The sequence below is a fragment of the Equus quagga genome, chromosome 2 (genome assembly GCF_021613505.1).
Source record: "Equus quagga isolate Etosha38 chromosome 2, UCLA_HA_Equagga_1.0, whole genome shotgun sequence".
In the NCBI taxonomy this organism is placed as follows: Eukaryota; Metazoa; Chordata; class Mammalia; order Perissodactyla; family Equidae; genus Equus; species Equus quagga.
The window spans coordinates 143,426,997-143,452,338 of record NC_060268.1 but is presented as its reverse complement, the minus strand read 5'-3'; the positions used below and the strand labels follow the sequence as shown (position 1 = coordinate 143,452,338).

At 38.1% G+C, this 25,342-nt stretch overlaps 1 protein-coding gene across 1 annotated transcript in view; it reads left to right on the top strand.

Annotated features, from left to right (window-relative positions):
• PRKG1 (protein kinase cGMP-dependent 1) overlaps window positions 1-25,342 on the top strand; it is a 1,186,718-nt gene that overhangs the window by 13,898 nt on the left and 1,147,478 nt on the right. The gene's annotated exons all lie outside the window — the stretch shown is intronic.

Sequence of the window (25,342 nt, the reverse complement as noted above, 5' to 3'; positions counted from 1 at the left end):
CAGACCTACACACCGCTCATCAAGCCATGCTGTGGTGGTGTCCCACATAGAAGAACTAGAAGGAGTTACAACTAGGATGTACAGCAATGTACTGGGGCTTTGGGGAGAAAAAAAAAAAGAAAAAGAGGAAGATTGGGAACAGGTATTAGCTTGGGCCAATCTTCCTCAGCAAAAAGCATACTTAAAAAAAAAAACTTCTGGTATTAGCAAATTATAGAACCTCATGCCTGGAAAGGATTTTAGGACATATCCTTGTTTATCCCCTTTTATCAACAAAACATTAATGACAAAAATCTAACCAAAATCTAGAGATTCAGAAAGATTGTGATTTGGTAATGACATGAAGCTTGTTGGCGACAGCACTGGGATTAAATCCCGTGTCTCTTATTTGCCATTCCAGCTCTCCTTAAATCTATCTTAAACATCTTAAGTGATGAATGAAATGAGGAAAACTAGATATTTGTAAATTGGAACAATGGGACAAGTGGAAATGAGATGGTTAGATGCTGTTTCCATGTTATGTAAAAATATAAAATGTACATGTATGATCTGACAGAGCAAAGGACACAAAAGTACTGTTACCCAGTTTTGCAACTCTAGAGTACCATTTGTGTAAGTTTCTTCTTTGTCACTGAGCTAATGTCTGTGCCAATCTTCCTCTAATTTGTATGTGGGATGCCACCACGGCATGGCTTGATGAGCAGTATGTAGGTCTGCCCCTGGGATACGAACCCACGAACCCCAGGCTCTGGACACGGAGCACGTGAACTTAACCGCTATGCAACTGGGCCAGCCCTAGTGTAAGTTTCTTAGGAGAGCTATTTCTTAAAGGCCGTGGGTTTAAATGAAACGCTGTCATGAATTGCCCATAAGCGATGATAATAAAGCAGGAGCACTCAGTGGACCAGCTGTGCCAGGCTCAGGGAAAGACGCAGGAGGCCTTGGAAGAACCACTCAGCGTGGAGGTTCTGCACAGCTGAAACATCTCCATGGCCAGGGGGTATTGACAGTCATCATATTCCGTCAAGCCAGAAGCCTTCTTCCCAGGAGTTTTCTATTCCTCATTTCATTGTCCATTTATTGTTCAGTCCTTGTAAATGATGAGGGCATAACTATTCATAGCTAGTGGAGTGGTAGGTTTAGAGATTTGGGTGAGGCTCTCTGCAGATGTTCCAACAGTGCAATGGACTTCAATTTACAAGCCTAAAGGCTGGAGGCAAAGGGTGCTTTCACTGAACTGCCCTGTATGTGCCCATGTCCCCAAGTCAACACTGACCTTATACATCCATGTATTCTCAGCACCTGTTTGCAATTTAGAGACTGGTATTTACATGTATTTGAGCTTTTCAATTTGGATGACAACCATTCCAGATGTTATTTCCTCCAAGGCAATGATCTATCAGTCAACCAGCTAAGATGTGAGAAATATTTGGGAGATCCAAAGCCAGGTTCTGTCCTTACTAGCCTGGTGCTATCATGCAAAATACAGCCAAAGCCTCAGCCTCTTCATTTGGTAAAAACCTCGTACGTAAGGTTGTTGAGAATAGTTATTCAATAACCGTTAGCTCTCATTGTTATTATTTACTGATTCTGACTTTGTTCACTAAATATATGACTTTTAACTCTGTGCCAGGAATGGGTCCATGGGTATTCTTCCCAGATTTCTAACTCCATACTTGGTTCTAATTCTGCTCATTGAAATAGCCCTAACCCTATTTTCGGAGTCATTTCCTGAGTCACAGATGGCACTCTGACACAGGCCATATTTAGGACCTATTTTCCTGTTTTTATTTTTCATCAATGGTGTAGTCTGACTTTTCCTTCTACAAATTTCATGCCCACTTCCCCCACTTCCCCATCATATTAGAAACTTACCAGTCCTGTACCAGATTTAGCTGTGTTCAGAGCCCCCCCCCCCCCAGCCATCTGCTCTCTGAGTTGAATAAACCCAGGGTTTCTCAAACTCTAAATTGCAAATGGATCACTTAGATAATCTTATGAAATGCAGTTTCTGATTGAACAGGTTTGGGGAGGGGCCTGAGATTCTGCATTTGTAATTAGCTCTCACTGATGCTGAAGATGCTGGTTTTCAGATCCTTAAATCGCAAGGGATTAACCAATGATTTTCTCTGGCTCCTTCCTTCTTTCCTTTTTAAAAATTTTTACCATTCAAGTTAAGTTATCTATGCAAATAAAGTACAATCGGACACACTAATGCAAGCTAATGTGTTAATGATACATTAACATGGATTACATGATAAGATTAACTCATTATCTAGGAAAGCCTAGAGGAAACATTCTGGTATTCTTTCCCTTTCCTGACAGTAAGTATGCACAGCTGTACATTGTAAAGGCAAAGAGGCGAGGCTGTGCTTGGGTTTAAGGCCTCTAATATCTTAGTCATGTTGCTTAACCTCTTTGAACTTGTTTTCCATCTGTAGAACGGGGATAAGAAGGTCCACCTAAAACTGATGCTATGCAAAAGACTCACTGTAAGCATTCAGTAAATGATAGCCATTGTGTTTGCAGTTTTCATACGCGTGGTCTGGAGACAAAGCTAAATTTGTCCCCAAATGAAAAATGTGATTCAGAAGGAATTTTAGTTCAGGTAAAATGGGAAAGTGAGAAATACTAATTCAGCATTGGTAAGAGCTTACTCTGTGCATGACATTTTATTTGTATGAATGCACTTCCCCTTGTCAGCAAGCCCATGTTTTCTCATGGTGCCCCCAGGCAGGACCTATTCCATGTGCTCTGTGTGGATGAAGAAACTTGGTCTAAACCCATGAAGTGACTTATTCAAAGGCTCCCTGGCCCAGGACTGTCTGACTCTAGGGCTCTAACGCTATATTAGATGATAATCACAGAAGGTGCATAGGGAGAAATATGAGGAAACTGGCCACATGAAGAGCCTCAGCTCATTCAAATGCACAGTGGTTCTTAAACTGTAGTGCATGTAAATATCTCTTGGGGATGTTTGTTACAATGAAGATTTCTGGGGTCCATCCTAAAAGCATCTAATTTAATAGGCTTGGGAAAGTTGGGACCAGGAAATTTGTCCAACCATCCTGGAGAAACCTCTCTGTAGATATATCCCGTAAGGAGAGTGACCATATGTATTAGTTTTCAAGTGCTACTATAACAAATTATCACAAACTGAGTGGCTGAAAACAACAGAAATTTAGTCCCTCCTAGTTCTGGAGATAAGAAATTGAGTTCAAGCTTTCAGCAGGGCCGTGCTCTCTCTGAAGACTCCAAGGGAGGATCCTTCTTTGTCTCTTCCTAGCTGCTGGTGGTTGCCCACAATCTTTGGCATTCCTTAGCTTGTGGGAGCATCACACCAATCTCTGCCTTCAGTCACATGGCTGGCTTACCTCTGTGTCTGTGTCCAAATTTCTCTCTTCTTATAAGAACAACAGTCATTGAATTTAGGGCCCACCCTCATCCAGGATGATCTCATCTTGATTACATCTGCAAAGACTCTATTTCCAAGTAAGGTCACATTCACAGGTTCTGGATGGACATGAATTTTAGGGGGCCAGTATTCAACCCAGTACACCATGCCATCTGTTTTTTATCTTCCTTCAGGCCCAAGATATAAAGCTGTGACTTCTGAAGTCTGCAGAGCTGTGTGGAAAAGAGGTTTTGAATGAGATGAAGGGTAAAGGATATATCTAGGTAATGATGTGAGGTTTTACAGAGATTTCTTCACCTGCCAGTTCCTTCTACTCTCCCCTCATCCTGCCCCTTTTCTTATTTGTCAAAGGATACAGTGTTGATTGATGGTTCTTTGGTTCAGATGAAAGTATCCGTCTCTTGTGATTCCATGAAATGTCATAGATTTCTGGTGGTTTATGGTTCTCTTGTTTTCGCAATATGTTTTATAAAGATTTATAGGGAACCAAAATTGAGCTTAAAATGAGAGACAACTGGTGATTTTCATTTCTGCAGACTGTAGTTTTCCTACCTGTAATTTTAGGGAGAAAGCAACTTTTATACTGTAATTTCAACGCTTTCCTTCCCTATAATTTGGGTAAATTGTTTCCTTAGGTTTACAAGGAACAAGTGGAATAAACCTCAAATAGATGTATTACAATACAGACGAGTTTTCTTTGCCACATTTATCTAAGCAATATCAAAATACAAACTAATTTAGAAAAGGTCTAATGATTTCAATTAATTAAAATTATATATTTTAAAATAGTAGGTTTATATTTAGGTATAGACTATTTTTGAGTTGACATTATTTTATATATTTCAAAGTAGAATTTAAAGAATTCTCCCACGTCTACCCCAAGTTAAGGTGCACACACACAGACTTTGTCACCTAACGAGAGAGTTAATGTGTCCTAAGATACAAATTGTATCCCACCACTAAGAATTTAAACTTTCTCTTAAACATTTAAGAAAAGTTCAAGAGACAGTATAAATTAGTTAAATAGTCCTATTGGTCATTTGGTTTTATAGAAAGTAAATTATGTAATAAAGGAAGTCCAGTTATCATTTGAAAATATAATTTTAAACTTTATGATAGCATGGTTATATTTCTATTTGAGTATATTTAATTCCGAAACACTTCTCATTCAGATGCTTCAAAGAATGTGGATTTCTGGGAATGGCTTTGGGCTTTTTGATGATATAGAGTATTTAACGATGTATTGTTCACTGTGGACTCATTGAGGCTTTTTGGAGAGAATAATCTGTCAGAACACTAATGCTACCCAGACAGAAGTATCCGTTCTCCCTTTTCCTCGAGATTGTATATTTTTTTTGCTTTGTTTGCTTCCTGTCTATCTGCCATCAGATCTTTTTTTAGAAGGTTTGTCTTCTCATTGGTGGAAGAGATCTCAGGCATAATTCAAATGGCCGCTTCATGTTATAGAAACTTTGCTGGAAATATCCAAGTGCCTTCAGTAGTGGAAGGAGCAGTCAGTAAAGGGTGGCTCTATTGGGCAGGGTGATTGACCCCTGACTTGTGGAGATTTTCCAGGGCTGTCTTTTGTATTAAAGTGTAATTTAAAAGGTAGATTTGGAATTCTGTGGAGCAAGTGCAGAAAAGTGAATTCCACTACCCAACATTAGTCATTGACTCTGTATTAAGCATCTTTATAGATTATTTCGGTGAGGATATCAGTGGCATCTTAATCCAGATTTGCAGAGGGCAAGATGCTGTAAACGTTGGTAATTATAGTGGAAAACAGAATCAAGATCCCAAAAGGCTCTGAATGGCAAGAACGGTGGTTTATAATCCTAATACACCCAATGCCTCCTTTTCATGTCAAATGTTTCCTAGTGCTCTGACTATCCTGGAATGAAATTCATAGATAATGTAACCCATCCGCACACATAATTATATGTATGTACGTGTGCATAGTATCCTAATGATAATATATAGAAAAAGCAGAAGAAAATAATGTGTAATCAAATTGTATGTGGTTTAATAAATGCTTGGATTGCCCAACTGTAAGATGACCATAGAAAAAGCACTACACAGGAAGTTGAAAAATTGAGCTGAATATGTGAGTTGTTTGCATCTCTTCCTAGAATTATTTTATGTGACAACTGAAAACATATATTGATGCTGGTGCATTGTATTGGTCACTCCAGTGGCTCTAGTGTTGTTCCTGCTAAGTGACCCAATTTTCCAAAATGGTGAACAACTCTCTGTGAAGTTTCTAACAAAATAAAGTATCACTTTCCTTAATTTACACGATAGTTGTATTTCTGGCAAACAACGTAATTTAAAACCATGTGAAAATAAATATTTTGTTTATGCGTAAAACAGATTTAGGGTCTAGGCTTAGATGTTATATGCAGGTTTTTCTTCTGTGTGAATGGCCAGTGGGAGATTTGAAAGCCGTGTGGGTTGTAGAATAATTCTTTAATGTGTGGTATTCTACTTGGATGCAGGTATCATAACCGAGAAGTACCCCCACGGATTGCCAAAGGTACCACAATGGGGCAGTACCGCCATCCCTGAGAACCACTGGGCTGAGCATGTTTCTCACCTTGGACCTGTCGACATTTTGAGGAGGATAATTCTGTCTCATGTAGGGGGGCACGAGGGCATGGGAGAAGGTGCTGTCCTGTGCATTGTAGGATGTTTAGCAACATCTGGGCCTTTACTAGATGCCAATAGCCCCCCTCCCCACTGCCAGTTAGCACAACTAAAAAATGTCTCCAGGTACTGCCTTTTGTCTCCTCAGGACATATCCACCCACAATTGAGACCACTGAATGGAACAAAAAGATGTTTAATGGGGAATTGATGGAAAAACTCTTCCCTGGAAGGAACCATGAAACAAATTTCGTAATTAGAAGTGACCTCATAGAAGCATTTGTGAAAGATATAGGGACTGTCTCTAAGTAATCCACAAGTCAATCAGGAGACATGGTGATGTACATAAATCATGAACTTATTGTTTAAACTTTTACCATTTTCTTTTATTTATCTTTGTCCTATTTTATTCAGTAAAGGACGTGTGGCCACTTAAGAAAAGGTGTAGAATCACTAAGGGAAGATGTGCTATTTTTATTCTCACCTGGGGTCTTGCGCTAATCCTGGATACTTTAATAGGGACAGGTATTTGTGTAATGGAACAAAATTATTTTGTGGATTCTGCATAGTTTCAGCAGATGAAATGGAGACGGATGATTACAGCTGACAGGGTGGCAGTTTACAACTCGTAAGGAGGATCTTTCTAACAGCTTCCTGGTGGTTCTGGACTGAGCTGCTTTCGGAGGAAGAAGTAGTGATGTTTAAGGAGAGATATGTTAACGCTTGGATTTGAGGAAGTGCAATGTTAGTGTTTTTTTGTTGTGGTTAAGATTTTATTTTTTTTCCTTTTTCTCTCGAAAGCCCCCCCCGGTACATAGTTGTATATTCTTCGTTGTGGGTCCTTCTAGTTGTGGCATGTGGGACGCTGCCTCAGCGTGGTCTGATGAGCAGAGCCATGTCTGCGCCCAGGATTCGAACCAACGAAACACTGGGCTGCCTGCAGCAGAGCGCGTGAACTTAACCACTGGGCCACAGGGCCAGCCCCGGAATGTTAGTGTTTTTAAAGTTGCAAATTACCCTAAGAGAGATATATGTGTACTTATCTGTTGAGTGCTTACATCCCTCCTCCAACTGCCATACTAAGAAATCATTACCTCTGTAAGTGAAAACTTCCACTATCACAGAAGACGACGTACTGCCTCCCTTCCAAGACCAACCGTGCCGATCGTCCATATATGCGCTATCAGTGAGTGGCTGAGAAGGTACTGCCAATGTTCATAAAGTACACATTTTAAAAGATATTTAAAGACCATTCATCATTCATTTATTCATTTACAAAGTTGTTATTTATTGAGTGCCCGCTTTGTGCCACTCATCATTCTGGGTGCTAAGGGTACAGTGGTCCTAGTCATGTGTAGCCTCTGGTTTAGGAATAAAGGCAAACAATTAATTGGGGAACAAATAAACAAGTAAAATTTCAAATTGTGATGAATGCTAGGAAGGTAATAATTAAAGGTGCTTTGGCAGAAAATAAAAGACAGAAAGAGGAGTCTATTTTAAATAGGATGGTTGAAGATGAACTCTCTTATGAGATGGCATTTAAACTGAGAACAAAAGGATGAGGAGTAGATTGTTCTAACAATGGGAAGAGCATTTTAGACAGAAGGAAGGACATATATAAAGGACAGGCATGGGGAAAGACATTGGCATGTATGAGACCCTGAAAGAAGTGCCAGGTAGCTGGAATATCATGGGTGACAGGGAATGTGGCATGCAATGAGTTTCCAGCTCACGTAGGGAGGCAGTAAAGCTTAGAGGTAAGAACATGGACCAAGGAGCCAGAGAGCCTGGGTTCAGGTTACATCACTTTAGTTTTTCTTGTTGTTTCATCTGCAAAATGGGATACTCAAAGTATATGCCTCAAAGAGTGATTGTGAGGATTAGATGGGTTAATATACGGAAAATACTTAGAACAGTGCTTGCAATTGTGGATATTAGATATTGCTACTACTGCTATTGCTGCTGCTGTTCCCACCGCTGGCCTTGCAGATGTGTTAAGGAATTTGGATATGATGCTAAGAAGGCAGAGCCATTGAAAGGCTTTTGAGTTTAGATTCTTTCTTAAAACTTTTAAACAAGAACCAATAATAAGAAAACAGAAGTAAGTACGTAGCCTAAAGTTTTGAATATAAATATAACATCTACAACAAAATAGGTTAAGTTATAAAAAGGCAACCTTTTCTTTTGTCAAGGTGGTCCCTTTAGATAATTTGAGTCATTTGGCAATAATATGTGCAACCTACTCAACAACAGGGCAGTATTTGTTGTAAAACATCTTAGTCAATGGCTCTAACATGTTTTCTAGGTTAAAAAAATAGACTTAATAATATGCAGGAAGGGATACTTGAATAATAATAAAATCTAATTTTTAGGAAGAAAGTGTCGGGGTCCTTTTTTTTAAAAAAAGGAAATTTTAGACATTTTAAACAGATTTGGGAGAATGAAAAACCTTAGTTTCTTTTGACTGTGAACACGGCCAATGTATGTTAATTGGGTTTCACTAGGGCTATATTCTAAGTTGTGTTGCATCCTCTTCTCTCCTTATTGCTTTTGGCCTCGCTTTTAAATCCTTGATGTTGCTCTCCGATAGAAGCGTACCAGGGCTTTAGGCTTATTGATTACTGTTGATGGGAGAAGGTCTTGTTACTTTATGGGGCCATGGTTGGGTGCAGGCATTCTCTCTTTAGTTTTTGAGATGCCCCAAAGGGCACTATCAGTTTCTTATCATATCAGCCAATGTAAGATGGTGTTATCTATATTTTTATAAAGCAGAGTTGTCTGCTTTAGCTTGCAGTGAGGATAATCCTTCCTTAAAAGTGTAATGATAGTAATCAAATCCCAGCTATAAGTAATAGGGCTTTTGTAGGGAAAAGTTATCTTCAAAAGATTCTTTTTCAGACTTCAAGTCTCTGAGGCCCTCCCTGTCAGTGATGAGCTGGTGGCTTTTTGGTCTTACTCCACGTATTACCAAGGGCAGTGGAGACTAAAGAGACGAAGGACTGAGAAAGCTGATCTGTGACCTCACCCTTACTTTAATCCTGCAATTCTGACTGACTCTGTAGTATAGTGTGACTTAAATGTGGCTCTGGGCTAAAAATAAACAAAGTACAGACACTGGGTTGAAATATTTGGCTCTTATTCTTCCTGTTTTTCAAGGCTGATTTTTACTTCTTAGAGCAGAAGTGTCTTTGATTATTATGTGATAGGAACTCAAATAATTTACTACCATGTATGTTTAGCACATTGAAAAATTATTACTAAGTCATCCAGCAAAAAGACCACGCCCATATTGCTATGGAGCAGAGTCTTCTGGCTAAATAAAATTTCCTTTTAAATGAGAAAACATTTTCATTGCAACCCTTGTTGAAAAAGTTTCTAAGTACAGTAATGTCTTTACTTAATTGTGAAAGAATGTCCAGATTGCAGTTAAATTGCTTTCCCAGGCTTTTGCAAGAGTTCCAAATTACACTTACTAAGCATTGTTTCTCACTATATCTTCATCAAATATTTATTTAATACCTACTATGTTCAAGATATTGCACTGTTTTCTAAGACTGTTGTATAGCAAGCATTTCATTTTGCAGTTAAATTATCCATTCCATGAGTAGGTTAGGAAAAGAGGGTCCCCTTATCTCTAAAGCCCACCAGCCATTCCTTAAAATCCCAATCTTAGTTCTATTTTAGGTCAGTGTAGTCCAGTAAATACTTAAATGAGTCCTGGGGGAACAAAATTCAGCCAGATACGGTTGCCGAGGAGCTCACAGAAATAAGTGGAGAAAGCTCACTAGAGAGAGTCTTTTTATAGGTTGTGTAGATGCTATGATTGAAGCGTGCTGGGGGAGGGGGTAAGGGGACTAGGAGGAAAGAAAGCATTTGCCCAGCAGTGAGGGGAATTCAGGAAGCTTCTGGCAGGGGATCATCATCTCATCGAAGTGATAAGTATTTTCACATATGTTTGTGCAGGACATCAAGGTCCAGAAAGTAATTAATTTCAATTCAACAAACATGTAATATACATCTTTTATTGAATGCATTGTATTTGACAAGGGAAGAGGAATGCAGAGTTCGAGATGAAGAGCCAGTATTCCTCTCTTTCATTTTTCAGTCCAGTATTAAAGCATTATCAAGTTGTACTGTATTAAATGCTCTGCCAGCTGTATGTTTTACCTGAAAGTTTTAAAACTTATATTCTCTGTCCCTCTTCTCAGCCAGTGGCCCTGTCTTGCTTTTTGTTTATGTTACTGTTACTAAATCTTTGTTATTATGATTGAGTAAAATTTTTGTTTTTTCTTGACAGAAAGGCAGTGCTTAATTCAGGCTAGAATGGTTAACTAAAGATTCATTTCAGGCTTCTATAATAAATGGAAAATTCTTTGTTACTTCTCCACTTTTTCTGAATATCATTTATTTCCTAAACCAATTGAAAGGCCAACGGGCAATACCTTTTGCCAGTATTTGTGCCTTACCTCCATAGGGGGCTTTACAATTTTTAAAGCAATTTTGTTACTTCATTTCATTAATTCTAACCACAGCTCAGTGAAGAAGGTATTATCTCCATTTTAAAGCTGAGAAAACTGAGACTCGGACTGAGCAAATGGCTTGCTCTTCATTTATTCTCTTCATTTAACTCCTCAAGCCCGCAATCGATCCTGACTAAATTATTCTTTCTGCTGTTTAGGATACTGTGTAAGTGCATCTCCTCTGAAAAGAGTTCCTTGATCCCTTCCAACCCTTTACTGGGTTAGATGTCCCTCCTACGTGCTCCCGCAGCACCCTGCTCTCATCTACAGGGAGTACTTGGGATTTCAATATTTCATTTGCCTGCTTAGAAGTCTATCTCTTTCACTCTTATCTCCAAACCTGAGTAGAAGTATCATGTCTTAGTTCTCACTGAATCCCCAAACCTAGTGGAGTAGTTGCCACAGAGATTTCCAATAACCATTTATCGAATGGCAAAACTAAACAGTTACAACCTTGTTATAATTAAAATGAGATAACGTATGTGAAAGAACTTTGTAAATGTCTTACAGTATGAGATATTCCTAGTGAAACTGTTGAGAAAGAAACATTATAATAAGATATAATTTCAAGCTTTCAAAGGGTTTACCTTCTAGTTGAATGGACACTGTTATGGACTTAATGTCTCTGTGCCTTCAAAATTCCTATGTTGAAACCCTGTCCTTCAGTGTGATGGTATTAGGTGGTGGGCCTTTGGGAGGTAATTAGGTCAGGAGGATGGAGCCCTCATGAATGGGATTAGTGTCCTAATAAGAAGAGGCCAAATTGCTAGCTAGCTCTCTCTCTGTCATGCGAGGATGCAAAGAAACTGGTTGGCAGTTTGCAACCCAGAAAAGGGCTGTTACAGAACTTGACCATGCTGGCCCCCTGCTCGTGGCCTTCCAGCCTCCAGAACTGTGAGAAATAAATTTCTGCTGTTTATGTGCCACCTAGTCTATGGTACTTTGTTATAGCAGCTCAAATTGACTAAGACAGACATATTGCTGGCATGACCCAGTTATAAAACAAACGGTTGCACTGACCTATAATTCTTCCTGGGGTATCTTTTAATCTCCAGCTGTCTTTTCACTGCGAAATATGTCATTTTAAATCACCATTTTTAGGTCACCAGATAAAATGAAAGAGTTGAAAAAGCATAAGTTGCTTATTTTAATATTAATTTTATTTTTAATATATAATTATAATGCTTATTATTGGCCAGGCATTGTCTGGAGTATTTTACATATATTAACAACTCTAGGAGGCAGATGCTATTATTATTTACCTTTTCCAAATGAGAAATCTATCTTTATTTTCCCTTTATTTTATTTTATTTTTTAAGGATTGGCACCTGGGTTAACAACTGTTGCCAATCTTTTTTTTTTTTTTTTCCTGCTTTATCTCCCCAAACCCACCCTGTACACAGTTGTATATCTTAGTTGCAGGTCCTCCCTTTATTTTTGAAGACTATTTTTGCTGGATATAGAATTCTGTGTTGGCTTTTCTTTTCTTTTAGTGCTTTAAAGGTGTCATTGCATTGTCTTTTGTCTCTTTTTTTTGTTTTGGACACAAAGTCTGTGATAATTTTTATATTTGTCACTCTGTGTGCAATATGCCTTCTCTTTTTCTGTCTGCTCTTAAGATTTTCTCTGATCATAAATTTTCAGCATTTGATTATGATGACCTTGGTGAGGTTAAATGATTATTGTAGAGTTAAGATTCAGATTCATGCAGTTTTGTCTAGTATCCATGTTCTTAAACAATATACTGTGCTGCCTTTTTAAGGTTAGTCACCAGATTTAGATAAAGACACTGAAGCACAGAGAGGTTAACTGGGGTCTCCTGATTCCTAGGCCAGTGTGCTCATTTCCATTAAGCACTGAAAATGGGATCATAGCTGACTTTTTCTATAGGGTTTTTTTTTTTGGTATTTTTTGCAAAATTTGAGGGCAATTATTTCCAATTTAGTGTTCCCTTAATCTCCAGATAATAAGGATCTATTAGGAAGTTTTAATATTTAAAAATTTTAAATCTTAAATTGACTCATGATACAAATATAGAGGCCTACTAAAACATTTGACTGGGATCAAACCAACTCAGTGTGCTAATCTCGTTTTCTCTTGTACATCAGAAATTCTGGTAATTACCTATTTGTTTGGTTATTGAAATAGGGAAAATTATTTTTACTTAAGAAATGTATTTTGTAGGACAAAACACCTTCAAATAACGGGATGCATGAGTAAGCATTACAAAAGGGATCCTTATTGATGAAAAACTTGGGAATTAGTAATCTGGAGTCTTAGCTTGTGGGTTGTTATAAACTCTGTAAAGTTAAAAGCTTATATAATTCTAAGGTTTATTCCACTACCGCATGCTCTAATAAGAGGCCAGAATTAAGTCCAGAGTAACAGTTCCCACTCAATGTTTCTTTCATCTCTTAAGAATGTAGTTATCAAAAATTTTTTTAAGATTTCAGCCCATTTCTATGTCCTCCCCCAAAACAGTCACCCTATCTAGTGGAAAGAAAACACGATGCTATGAAGGAATTGGCAAAGGATAAAATAAAATATTGCAGTATGAACCTGTATTCATGATTTTATCTAATAAAAATGAGCTAAAAAATAAAAATAACTCTGTAAATTTTAATATACTAATCTATATATTATGCTGCAAATTCATATATATATATATATATTTAGCTATCATAAATTCATAGGCTACTCATCACCAATGAAGTATCATGGTCAATTAAAATTAAATGGGTGGGTTGATTGGTAGGTATTATTTATAGATTTGCAATAACAGTGGCGTTATAAATGATCCATATTTGAACAACATTGCATACATGTCTAGAACAAATAACTGGAAAATTATGTGTTAATGTCTAGTTGTAGTCATATAGACATCATTGCAGGATTAACAAAACAATCCATAGTAAATGAAATTCCCAATGATGATGCATTCCACAATGACAGAAATTTGTATTAAAAAGAGCAGCAGCAATTGAAAACCATGGCCAAGTCAAGGCAGCGTTCTGCAGTGCTGTCTTGCAGAAACTCATAAAAATGCCAAGTATTGCATGTTGCATGTGCAATTGAGCTTTCTAAAGTTGCCAGCATTGAATGGCAAATTTCTAGGTAAAATACTGAACGAGAAAAGTCAGTAAACTCTTGTAATGCACTAAAATGGGTTCATTAATACTCAGTCTTAGTAACCTTAATAATTCACTTGGTAAATTAGAAGTAAATAATCCTTAATTAAATTATATATTAAATACATCTATGGAGTTAGGTCACTTGCTTATAAAACTAAAGAAAGACTGGCTTTGAAAAAAATCAACTTACAAAATACCAAGGAGCCTCCTGGGGCTATGGACCACACTTGAGAAACATGTAATTATCAATAATTTCTCCAATGCTTCTTAATAAATTAAGAAAAGGAATAGACCTGTACAGATGCCCCCTGTGCCTGTTATGTTATTTTTTGGCACTATAGCAACCAAAACTGTCTTTATTTTCCAACTGGCTATGAAGTTTGAAGGATTTGCCCTCAATGATATTGATTTCTTCTTTTATCTTAGTTCACATGGTTTCTATCCTCCCTCTGCACTCATTCATGGACTCTCAAAGGAGTGCATTCATTATTGCTATTTTCCAACCTCTTCTATCAGTGAAAGAAGATGTGCTCTTTAACTGTAATGAACTAGCCATGTTTCCTACTCCATCAAGAATCAGTGAAACCTGTCAAGCCATTATTACTTCCTAAAATTATAATTTCAAGATTAATTGTTGATAGCTCATAATCTGTGCTTTGATTTAGAGTAGGATTATCCACAATGTGTTTGGGAATACCTAATCCTACAGGATAAAAAGAGGGTATAGTTGGGAACTCTGTATATCATATTCCCGTTGGAAATATACAATACGTGTTAGCATATTAAAGACTCTGAGAAATATTACTTTCAGGAAACTTTAAATTCTGTTAAAGCCAGCATTTCCCATATTTTTGCCGTGGAGCTTCTCCCTCCATTCCAATTTTCTTTTTGCTGACTGAACACTTCACATCACACAGGATTGTTGTCCTCTGAGAAAATCCCCTAGGAAAGATCATCTTGGGGCAATTTTAGGGTATCAGTGATTTTCCAGATTCACCTCCCAGTGTTATTACCTCCTATTTCTTCTGCCGTTTCCCACTCAGCCCCAGCACCCAATTTCCGATTTAAGTCTCCCTAGCAGATCATTGCGCCTTCTATCAAATTTAGTCATCCTGGTCTTGCAAGATTCCTCTACGTTTTACTCATAACTCTAGGTCACTATACAAACTGCAGTTGGAAGAGTAAACAATATCTTACTATAACAATTAGTTATGTTTTGTATTTGGCATCTTTAATAGCGTCTTTTTTTTTTAAGGTGTGCTTTTGGTGAGGAAGATTGGCCCTGAGCTAATATCTGTTGCCAATCTTCCTCTTTTTTTTTTTTCATGAGCGATGTGTAGGTCTGCACCCAGGATCTGAACCAGCGAACTCCGAGCCACTAAAGTGGAGCACAAACTTAACCACTATGCCATTGAGCCAGCCCCAAATAAACCTTGTCTATGGATTGGACTCTCTCTCTGTCTTCTCTCTTCCTTAGCAATTATTTCAATGGATTATACTTGGCATTTTGTTCTTTAGAGTTTTCCAAGGACTAACAATAATATGCATGAAAACCAGAGTAAATTTAAGCATATGTGTGTCTATATACATGTGTATATATGTATATAGACACACATATGTATGTGTGCCAAATATATACATGTGTCAACAAACATCCATTCTAAAATATTTTTTGTCATTTTCTATGTGTCAGTCACTGTTGTAGGTACTCAAAGGTGTCTCTTAGCAATATTAGCAGTTTTCTCAAAAATTCGGTAATTTAGGAGGCACCAAAAGTGCCTAAGAAGTTGACCCCATCTCAGTTCATTTCAGTCAGTGGGATTTTCAGCAACTTCCCCCATAAAGACAGTCTTCTCACATGATTGCAGTTGGGGGCTCTGGAAGTAAAGAAAGGAATGGAGGAGAGAAATTTCCCTAATGGATTAAAATTGATGTATTCATTGAATTTAACTAACCAAACTGTCTTCAGTACTAAATTTCATTAAGAGCCATCCAAACCAGTGCTGTTATAGGACTACAAGATGGCTGAGCATTCATGGAACTAAACAGTACCAGATGCTACTACATAGTTTTGAAATGCAAAAGTGGAATGTAGGAGGGCATTTTATTTGTACAGGCAGGGTTTGAAATTTAGACTTCTCTTTCCCCTGCTACTTATTGCACAGTGTACCCTGGATCAGACTTTCTCCGCAAAGGTTCCTCAAGAAACCACGGAACACAGCAGGTGATAACGAAGGTGATAAATTTGATGTTAAAGATTTCAATGATAAAGCATAATTAATTATAAGATATAGTTCATTCTTCCAATAGTTTGGATGGCCAACTAGAATTATGAGTGAAATGTAGAGGAATCATGCAAGGTGATAACGATAGAATTTAAAAAATACCCCAGGGTCTAGAACATAAAAAGCAGTCTCCTTCAAACAAGAAATTTCTTGCAGGATTCATGTTTTTCTTATAAATTCTCATGCATTTTGTTTTCTAATCCATGATGTGTTGATGTTACTTTTAGTATAAAAATACTTTATTCCTTTGCTTCCAAATGTAGGAAATGTGCCACCACATTTATCCTGTGGCCTTGTGTACCAAGGCAACGGGCCACTTACTTTTAGGGGCCAGGAGAACTCCCATGTAAGAAGTGGAGTTAGGAAGTGATTTTTATATCTCAGCATCTATAGCTCCTTCAGTCTCTTCTAATCAGTGTTTCTTTCTCCACAGCAGTAATTTCTCAGCATTCCTCATTCACCCTTAATATTAAAAACCTGCCTGTGTCAGAACCACACAATATGCTATCTTAGGAGTAGTGACATCTATGTTCACCAATTAGTTTTCATTCTCAAACCTAAACAACCCTAACTTCTGGAAGGAAGTTTTCTTCTTCTCCCAATGTCTAACAGAGAGAACTATGATGCCCAGCTCCATGCTGGTAGCAAATAAACCTTAAGTGAATTTTAGGACTGTTATATCATTTTCTAGGCCTTCACAAATGTTTATTCTTCTAAATTTTTAAATCTAAGAAGGCCATTCAAATAGATAAGCAAATTGGACAATCACCCATCTATTAAGGTTTGAGGGTTTAACAGTGACCTATAGCTGCATTTAAAAAAAAATACCCAAATTCCATGACTTAAAATAACTACATTTATTTTGCTCACAAATCTGCATTATAGCTTATCTATACCCATTTATTGTCAGCCAGGAGCTGGAATCACCTGACAGCTTGCTTACTCACATGTCTGGCAGTTGACCCCAGATGTTGACTGGTTCCTCAGCTGTGGCTGGGGCTGGGACTCCTAGATGTTGTGGCTGCTTCACTTCCTCACAGCATGGTGGCTGAGTCTCAAAGGGATATCATCTCAATAGAACCAGGCAGAAGCCTTAGATCCCATTTTTTGATGGAGGAATGTCAATGTCACTTTGCAATAAGAACACTAGAGATGTGATATGTTGGTGAGACCATCTGTGGAATTTGGAGACCATATTTGTAATTTAATAAAGTGTTTCTTGTGTCCCAAAACTGTTCCTATTCAAATTCCTTCCTAAGTTGTGTGCATGTGTGTGAGTTAAAATAGTGAAGATCCCTACAAAAATGCACATTTTATTAAGTTTAATCTCTTAAATCAAGACCAGAGGTTATCAAATATAGTTTAATGTTTATTCAGATTATTTCACGGAGTCCTGGAAGAAGAGGTAAATTTTGACATAGAAGGAAGAAAAATAAGGTCCGAAGCAATCTTACGGAGACAATCTCTGCGGGGTTCGCGCTTCTGATGGAAATCTAACAGAATGGAAGAATCCCTGAGAGTTGGGTTCTGATGACAAACTATGCCTTCTTCACAATTTTACCAAATATCAGCCCAGCCTCTTGGTTCCCATAGCATTTCTCAGCAAATATAACTTTTGCTAGAACTTGCTACCAAACCTAGGAATCTGCTCTATTTGTTTATTCAATATGTCTCTCCATCACAATTCTATCTTCAGTTGATAATTCTGACCCATTTTCCAAAAAGACAGGACAAATTCTTGCCAGCTCAGTCAAGTGTCTTGGTTGGAAGTCTTTCATCTTTACCATATTTGGCAGACTGTGCAGAATAGATAAAACAGAAAAAAGTTTCTTTTTCTTCTTATCTAATTGCCTGCAGATCTTCTATAAACTAAAAATAAAAGTCTGGTTCATGTAGTAAGTATAAATCTTATTTCACAAACTCAGATGTGCAAGAGATGCATGTCTTTATTTTTTGTTTATGTATTTTTTTTGGTGAGGAAGATTGGCCCTGAGCTAACATCTGTTGCCAATCTTTCTCTTTTTGCTTAAGGAAGATTGTCACTGAGCTAACATCTGTGCTGATCTTCTTCCATTTCTGTATGTGGGACACCGCCACAGCATAGCTTGGTGAGCAGCATGTAGGTCCACACCCAGGATCCAAACCTGCGAACCCTGGGCCACCGAAGCAAAGTACGTGAATTGAACTACTACAACACTGGTCCAGCCCCTCACATCTCTTTATTTTTATTAAGTCAATACGCCTCTGACCTTGAGCTCCTGTTGGGATGTTCAATCCTAGTCATTATTGGAGTTCTCTCTTCCTTGAAGTTGTGCAAAAGTCCTAGGATCTTGACCCATCACCAAAACGTTGGAGAGGTCCTTCCAGTCATCAGTAATCAGACTACATTTGTCATTGCTGGGATACCCATTGTCCCCGTTTGCATAGGGACTTCAGGTCTGGTGGCTCTGCTGTTTCTGGGCCACTTGTAGGACTCAGGAATCTTTGTTGTGGCTGAAGCCCCATGTGTCTGGGTTTCACCTCCTAAGCACTCCTTATCTCTTGACATCTCCTCATCAGGGTACTACCACTCAGCTTTGTGCAGATTCCTCTCACCTTTGAACACACTGATTTCTCTTCCCTTACAGGTCTAGGAACATCTCCTTTCCTTTAGCCACCTCTCCAAGATCCTCCCTTCTCCCCTACTCCCTCCTGTGCGCCTAGTGTGATTGAATTTTACCAAAGATAGGAAGGGAGAGTCTGACAGACAGCCTGTACTCTTCAGCCCTTTAATATAAACCTCTTCTGAGCCCAGGTGAGTTGCTTGACATTTGAGAAGTAAACACAATATGGGAAAAGCAAACACACCTTGATAATTGAATTAATTTTTTTGGCCCCAAATGCAAATCCATTAGAAAAAAGAATTCTTGTCCACCCTTACTCTGGATAACAAATAAAGGGGTATAAATTGATTGACCCAAAGATGAACATTGGATTTAACATATATGCTAAAATAAATTCAGAAAAGTTAAGACTTAAAAAATGAGTATCCATAAGTATGCACTCACGTAACTAGCAGCTTGACTAAGTAGAAAGGGCATTTGACAGAAGATAAATGATCTGGATTCTAATACTGCTGGTCCGTTAAGCTATGTGCAACCCAGAAGGATGGAGGGAGAATATGAATTTTCTGGACCTCAGTTGTCACTTTATCAAAGTAGGAAGTAAGACTAGATCGTCTGTAATGCCCTAAAAGTTCTAACGCTTTATGATTTTAACAGACCTTCTACCAGTGTGAAACATCGTATACTAAATAAAGGGCACTTATCCAAATTTGCCAAGTGAAAAATTCAGCCTGAACTTTTATATGTGTTACGCAGCCCTTATGTACGAACACAGGGAAAGCTGTAGTCCTCTCCACAGTAATCTTTCCAATGGGATTTATCTATAAGGCATTGAGAAGTTTGATACAATAATTGTGTCAAAGGTCAGGCTCATGAAAACAGAGATGAAACTCAGGAGACTAGAAGAAATTGTGACCTGCGCTCTAATATCATCCTGCATTGACTTTTCCATTGTTATTGGGTAAATTCACAGAGATGGTTTTCCATAAATCAGATCATATGGAGTTGTTTACATTGATCACTATGTCATACAAAAAGCAGATTAGAAAAGAAAATAATGCATAACCTGGGCTTTTTCTCCGGGCTCTCAAAATTCACTGCGTTTCATAGTTGAATTCCACTTTGAATTTAAGCCAAAGTTTTCCTCTGGTAATTACCAAGCTATGTTTATAGTTTCAATACCCCTGGTTGTGCTCTGAGGAAAACAAACAAGAAGAAAGCCGCATAGCACAAAACAGCATTCACTTTAAAATTTACCCCAGAATGTTCAGAACTGGCAGAGATTCTGATATTCCAAAGATTTCCAGGCAAATATTACATGTTTTAAACATTATATTTTGAATAGTGAAACATTTATGCCATTTTAATTGACACTGTCATTTTTAATATACTAGGATAAGAGATGATATTCAAATGTTCACATCTTCATTACTCAAACACAACGTCTGTATCAGAACTCCAGATGTCCATCCAAGCAGCCTTAACTGCTGAAGTGTGCTGGGTATGACATATAAAGGAGGTGCTTCTAAATCTAAATCAGGATCTTCTCCAATATAAATCAGAATTTAGTGTTTATAATAATTTGTCCTTTTTAAATGAGTCTTTGACTATATGAGTAATCAATATATTTTCTTGTTGAAGCCAAATTATAGCTAATGATATATGGTTGATTATGTTAGAGATCAGCATTAAATTGAACAGACTTTCATTGCCTTTCCCTTGCCTGGATCACCAGCAGGATATGTGTTTCCCCACATATGTAATGAAACTGCTCATGTTTATTAAGCTTGTGCTCAGTTCTACATACTTTATCTGGATCTTTTTTAATTTAATTTGTATAATAACCTTATGACACAGATCCTTTTTAGATGAAGAAATTGAGGTTGAGTGATGAAGTAATTTGAAAAACGATTCATGTAGCTGTATACACTGAGCCCCTCTCTAACATGCTGCCCCACCTTGGGTGCCATAAAGCCCAGGTACTCAGTTGATTGAACCAGTTGGGCTGATAGGATATAGGCTTACATGCTACTTTTTTCTTTTTCACCTCTCCCTTCTAAACTTGCTCCCTAGATCTGTTCTTCCTCTCTCCTGGATGAAATCTTGTGTAGGTACCATACCTTTCTAGTCTCCTTCAATCACAGAAACAATCCTACAATAGTAAATGGAAATGTCCTGTTAGGTGAAATATCAAAATTCCAAACTCATTCAAATTTAAAAATTTTCGCTCCCCTGGCTATATCCTCTGTCAGGCTTGAAACTTACATTGAGAAAGGATGGCATGTCTGGCTTCTTTTTTCCTGTTTGCTCTCCTCTTCCTGTACTCAGCAGCTACTGTATTAGATCAGGGGAAAGGGTCTGACTTAACTGGCTGGTTCTGGTGTCATGGGATATTGGTGTCCTCTGATTAAGGCTAATAAGCAAAGCTGACTCTTTCTGTTTTGGACACTTGTTCAGATTCCTCAGAGGCATTCTGGCTAGGAACCTCCTTGAGTAGCTCTCTTCATGGAGGCACACTTCTCCTTGGGTTGGCAGCTCCCCTCTGTCCTGCTCAGACCCTTTGCAGGCATCCCTTTGGCCGTTCAGATGATCCTCTTGGGCTAGTTCTCCGGAAAACACTTACCTCTTGCTGTCAGTGGAAGAACAACTAGATCCCAATGCAGCCATCATTATTCTGTCTACAGCTGTGCCTGGAGCAGGCTGAATCTGCTCCAGGCACAGCTGTAGACTTCTCAGGCATCACAAGTCCTTCAAACTATGGAAGACAAGGGGAAAATTCTTTCAGTCTCATAAAGCAGACCTTCTCACTTGGCTTGAAGGAGGGTGTTATGAGTTGAATCTTATCTCTGAAAATTCATATGTTGAAGTCCTAACCCCTAGTACCTCAGAATGTGACCTTAGTCGGAAATAGGGTCATTGCAGATATAATTAGTTCAGTTAAGATGAGGTCATACTGGAGTAGGGTGGACACTAATCCACTATGACTGGTGTCCGTACAAAAAGGGGAAATTTGTACACAAACATGTACACAGAGAGAGTGCCATGTGAATGTGAAGGCAGAGGTCACTGTGATGCATCTACAAGCCAAGGAATGCCAAAGATTGCCAGCAAATCACGAGAAGCAAAGGGAAGTGCGTGAGACAAATGCTCCCTCACAGCCCTCAGAAGCAATCAACTCTGCCAACACCTTGATGTTGGATGTCTAGCCTCCAGAACTGTGAGACAATACATTTCTGCTATTTAAACCACCCCGTTTGTGGTATTTTGTTACAGGAGCCTTAGGAAACTAGTTCAGAGGGAATGAAATATCCTGTGTCTCTTTCTCATACCCCCGTGGATAGGAATGGAACAGAGAATGCCAAAGAAATTCTCTTTGAATCTTTAAATTCAATCTCTTACATTAGCTGGAGGTGGGTGATCAGCTAAAATTAACAGAGCAGATTTTAACTCACTGTCTTCACAAGTCCTACTTGGATGGTCTAGCACCTCACTTTAGAATTTGAGGGCACATGAAACCTAATGTAGTCAGCCATGCTAGTTTGTTTATTCAGGGAAATGACAAGCACCAGGTGACAGCTATTGACCCACACTGTCTTGTGTTCAGGCTATATGCTGAGGTATGGCTTAAATCTGATCTTTGTTTTCTTATCTTTCCAAGCCAGGCCAGCTAACTGTGGTTAACTTCGGGATACTGACCTAAAGGGACAACCCACCCTCACAGTAGCATCCTTACAATAGTCATCAGTGATGGTGAGGAATTAAACAGAAGGAGAAGAAGACAGAGAACTAACATTTATTAAGAACTTGTATGTGATAGGGGCCATGCTGCACATTTTATATGCATTATCTTCCTTAATTATTAAAACTCTGAAAGTGAGTATTAATATTTTCCAGAGAGGAAATAGGGGCTCAGATATATTACACAAATTAACCCCATTTCACTAAGGAGGTGCTAGACCCAGAATCAACTCTGCATCTGTCTGAATCCAAATCTCTGACTCAGGACTGACTACATAAATTCTGGTGCCCAGTTCTAAATGAAAATGTGGGGCTCCTTGTTGAAAAATTATTAAGAGTTTCAAGATGGCAACTGCAGAGCATTAAGCCAATGAGCCCCACGTGGCTACCCATGTTGCATGCCCATGTTCTGATGCTTCTGCAACACTCTACTGGTGAAATAGTGACGAATCTGAATATGCTTCACAAATTCTTACTAACAGGTTTAGCATCTCATTGATTCTGTGTGTTTCAAGGGAGAAATAAGGTGATATCTATATCACTACACTTCTCAAAGTTATATTCACCTACTGTTCCTTTTGAAAGGTTTGTGTTCCATGGAATTTTCAATGGATGGTCTATTTATGTAGCTTGCTTATAGGCTGTCGGGCAATTTTCCAAATAAGATTATTGCATAATCAAGTTTGGTACTTACTCTTATTCACGCCCCTTTTGCAGAACCTCACTGATTTTGTTAACATTAACCTAATTTTTGTTGAGGTCTGTCTAAAATTTAATATGCATCATTACTTTCTAATAGAAATTAAAATACTTGCATCCAGATCATTATCATTAAATCTTGCTATTTTCAATGTTTTCCTAAGATTAAGCTTTAAAAACATGTAAGAGAATCCTAATTTTTATCAGATGTCCTTAGGGTTACCATAGGGCAGGAAAATAATCTCCTGGTTTTCTAGAGACCATGAAGTCAACCAGATCAAGATGGTGCCACATGAAGTGGAAAGTGATTATTTATTACCAGCATGTTTTGTTCTTCAAGGCTCATAGGTTCTTGTATGCAGCCCAGGAACCAAACTCCTTAATTGTCCTCACTGTCAGCTCATTTTGACAGCCATTCATTCTTTAAGATATCAGAATGAAAAGAAACCATCCCCTGGTTGTAGTAATTATATACAGTTGGTTTCTCTCTGGTAGATAATGCTAGACAAAGACAAGGCATTTATCACAGATAAACACACTAAGGCAGGGCTGAGACAATCAAAGTGAAAGATCTTTTCTCTTGTGAAGCAGCTTATTCCAGTGACCTTATTTCTGTTATTCAAAACCACTAAGGGGAAACTGATGAATATTTGAGAAAGACAAATAGCTCCAGTGCCCCATATTACTTCTAAAAAAAAAAAAAAAAAGGCCTAGTTTAAAAATCAGATATGCTAATTTATTAAAATGCAGGAGTTCCAAAAGAGAAATGTCTTTGAGGAATCCCCAAGTTATTTTTCTCCTGGCTTTCAGGAATGAAATCAAATAATTAAATATTAGGGCATAAAAGGACTTTTTCTTATTTTTTAATCCAGTAATTTATCAGGTCAAAAGCAGGGCCACAGTGAAATTAAGTGGCACTGTTTCCCTATGTGCCTACATGTAAATCAGCCAGTAAGTATCTGTTGATTGGATTTGGCTGTATTCTCAATGAAAGCCTAGAGCTTTAGAAAAGAATGAGCTTAGCAGGACAGCGGGGAAACAGCAACAACAAAATTATAATAATCTGCTTAATCTTATTGCTGGCAGAAGAGAGGGAAGAGGAGGCAGGAAAAAAAAGAGCAAGAAGAATTTGGATAGGTATAGTTGAAAGACAAAGAAATAAGAGGAAATGTAGAAAATAGTCAGGGAAGAAGAATGAGAAATATACCAGATCAAACCAAGAGCGCATTTAAGATAGTTAGCTTAAATAAGTGAGAAAATCCTATCCTGGAAGATTGGCAATACCAGGAGGGTAATTTTCCTTTAGAAATTTGTCTGATTTGTTTATTTCTGCAGCTATCTTCAGATAGATGTTTGATCATTCTAGAATATAAACTTATAGTTCAACAGGTCACCTAAACTAACTTGCCTTACTAAATTTAATTCTGTGTTCCAAAGCCCCATAAATCAAATCCTCTCTGTGCTTATTTTAATTAAAATTTTATTTTAAAATAATCAATGGATTATTAGCAGCCACCCTCTCAAAGAATACAAGATAACTTTCTTCCTACTCCCTTCATCCACAGACAACTGTGTAGGAATGGAAAAATACCAAGTAAAGCCATTTTATTATTTCCATTTTGGTGTCAGATATTAGATTTGCAGTGTAAGGTTACGAAAAGCACAAGCTGCCATTTCACTTTGGGCGAATTTGCTTCAAAATGATGGCTAGGAAAATGAAGACTCAACCTTTATGGCAACAGTTCAATAACAGGGAGGTGATCAAGGTCACTCGACTGCGCCAACATCCATCACCCAGCATGATCACACAGGTATTATTCATTTGGCATCACAGAAATGAAGTGATTATAACCAAGGGCAGTGTCACCAGATCAGCGTCTGCTGCTCTGGAAGGAAGCTCCTCATCCTTGCCTAATGGTTTATATTTGGGAAAGGTCTCAGCACCCAGAGTTTAACAGTCCATGTCATTAGCCTGTAACTATTTTAAACAGAAGTCACCTCTTCTATTTCCTTTATTGCCGTATTTCCTATGCCGGAATGTCAGAAGTCATAAAACTTGTGAGACTTTAGAGATGTGTTATAAGAAATGTGAAAGAATGTGCTTGTTGGATTCAGCTGTGGGAGAACCTACTGAAATCAAAAGCAGACCCCATGAGCTGGATTCCAGTCCTGACTGTGACATGAGCTAGTTGTGACCTCAAATGAGTTCTTTAAATTTATTCTTGGTTTGTTTGTTTGAAAACAAATAAACTCCTTTCCCATTTCATAAATTTCTTGTAAGGGTCAAATGAAATCATGGCTTTGATGGA